We start from the raw sequence: 2587 nt of genomic DNA, 5'->3' as shown, positions 1-2587 counted from the left end.
AGGGGGTTTAAGTATCTCGGGATCTTGTTCACGAGTGATGGGAAAATGGAACATCCTGGACCATCATGGTGAAGACAGAGATGAGCTGCAAGGCGAGGCACTCGATTTACCAGTTCATCTGTGTTCCAACCCTCACCTATGGTCACGAACTTTGGGTCGTGACTGAAAGCACGAGATCGCAGAAACAAGCGGCCAAAATGTGTTTCCTCCACAGGGTGGGTGGGCTCAGTCTTAGAGATAGGGTGAGGAGCTCAGACATCCGGAGGGAGCTGGAGTAGAGCCGCTGATTTGGATGCCTCTGGGGAAGATTTCTCTGGAGGTTTTCCGAACACGTTTACCTGGAAGGAGACCCCAGGGTAGAAACAGAACCTGCTGGAGGGATTATATCTCTCGGATGGCCTGGGAATACCTTTGGATCCCCCAGGATGAGCTGGAAAACATTGCCAGGGGGAGGGAAGTCTGGAATGAGCTGCTCCACCTACTGCCTCTGCCCCTGACCCCTGATAAGCGGAAGAAAATGGATGGATGGATGTTGCTGCTTGGAAACATCCTCAGGAGACATGGCATCAGTTTCCAAAGTTACGCTGACGACACACAGCTGTACATCGCCGTGTCTCCTGGTGGCCAGTTGATGTCCTTTTTAACTGTGTTTTCGACATTAAATCATGGATGGCAGAGAACTTTTTACAGGTCCACCAGGACAAAACTGAGTTTCTGGTCATTGGAACTGAAGCTCAGAGAGACAAGCTCAGTTCACAACCACAAGCTCTGGCATTAAAACCATGAAAACAAGTTAAAAATCTTGGACTTAGCAATCAATTTTGAGCCCCACATTAACAATATTACCAACATGTCTTTGTTATCACTAAATAACATTGAAAGCCTGCGAACAGTATGTATTTACTTCTCTATTTATTTACCTATTTAAATGTTTTAATCTATTTCATGTAGTTTACTTCATTTTTATCATTTCTTTTTCTGTTTCTGTTTTTTTCTTTTATATACTTATTGTCTATCTCTATCTCTCCCTATTTTAAGAAAAAAACCATTTTATTTTCTTTACCTTTTTCTTGTAATTTATCTCATTTTATTTCATTTTATCCCTACTGGTGTTTCCTTGTCACGTGTTATATACGACAATGTGAGGATTGTTTGTACTTTTTTTATTGCATTTTTATTTCAATTATGTGTACTTTGTGTTACATTTTATTTCATTTTTAAGTGATTGATGAATATAGTCTGACTGACTGATCAAAAGTTTTGTCCAGTCATGACAAAAATGGTACAAATGTTCAAATTTTCAAACACAAGACGGTATTTGCTGGTCGTTAATCAATTTATTATTGTTTATAATATATATTTCTTTATAAAGACAAAGCTTCCATGAGATTAAAAATACATTTTCTCAGCAGGACCTGAAGTCTTTTTCTCTGACCACCGTTCATGGATACAAGAATCTCAAAACAAAGTAAATCATCAAAAATGTCAATTTAAGGTATGTTGTAAAAAACAACAACAGCAGTATTATGTGTTTAAAATGTCAGTATATCATGTTTTCACAACGAAATATAAAAGATCAGGATGCTGTAAAGATTTTACTACAGTCGTCATGTTACAGTTTATTATATCATCTGACAGAAAGCTGACAGGATAGTCTGTTGTAAAATAATGTCATAGTTTATTGTTTTGTTAAAACCTTGAATCTAAAACATGTTTGAGTGACAGAGACATGTAGAGACTGAACCATCTGTTCAACAGGGAAACTGTTTCTCTACCAGGAGGAGACTCTGGATACTGAACTCAACACAGAAACACTGAGGAACCAGACGACCAGATCCCAAATCCAGGATACAGAGGTTCAGTGAATGTGGTGTTGAAGGTGTGGAGGTGGATCAGAGAGTCAGAGGAGACTCTGTAGAAGGACAGAGTTCCAGCAGGACAGTCCACATAAACTGATACTCTGTTGGAGACTGAAGACCTGATGGATGTTTCTCTCTTATTGTGTCTGACAGAGTAACCATCATCAGAGCCGGTCAGAGACCAGGACAGATCATTTTGGCCAAACCAACAGTCATAACGATATCCTCTCCTTCTGATTCTTCTGTAACTCACTGATATGTCAACTTTTCCTCTCCACTCGACCTCCCAGTAACAGCGACCAGTCAGACCAGTTCTACACAGCAGCTGAGGCCAAACAAACCTGTCTGGATGATCAGGATATGACTGATTCTCCTCCACAAATGTCACCTTCCTGTTGTTGTCAGACAGTTTGAGGTTTCTGTGTACTGTGTTTGTGTCGACTGTGAGTTCACAGGAATCTGATGGAGAGAACAAACACAACACAGCTGCAGTTATTGATGGATCATGTGATCAGTATGAAACCTTTGACGATGACCTCAGAGATGTGACAGTTTGAAGATGGTTGAATGTGCTGCTTTGTTTCCATGAATCCATTCAAACACACTTACACTTCCTCAGACCTAGTGTCAACCATCGGACTCCAGCAGGCGTCACCCTGAAAGGAGGAGGACGGTCAGAGCAGCAGAGACTCTTTCAGCAGCACACATGGACGTTACATGGCTGTCAA

At 40.9% G+C, this 2587-nt stretch overlaps 1 long non-coding RNA gene across 1 annotated transcript; it reads right to left on the bottom strand.

The window, feature by feature from the left end:
• Nucleotides 1-1589: 1589 nt before the first annotated feature.
• Nucleotides 1590-2581, bottom strand: LOC103375824 (uncharacterized). The gene is made up of 2 exons (XR_521258.1): nucleotides 2469-2581; nucleotides 1590-2318 (listed from the first exon to the last, which is right to left on the bottom strand). It is a non-coding gene; the product is annotated as an uncharacterized LOC103375824 (long non-coding RNA).
• Nucleotides 2582-2587: the final 6 nt, after the last annotated feature.

Source organism: Stegastes partitus, unplaced genomic scaffold, assembly GCF_000690725.1.
Source record: "Stegastes partitus isolate 25-593 unplaced genomic scaffold, Stegastes_partitus-1.0.2 Scaffold3009, whole genome shotgun sequence".
Lineage (NCBI taxonomy): Eukaryota > Metazoa > Chordata > Actinopteri > Pomacentridae > Stegastes > Stegastes partitus.
This window is presented reverse-complemented; position numbering and strand designations above follow the sequence as displayed.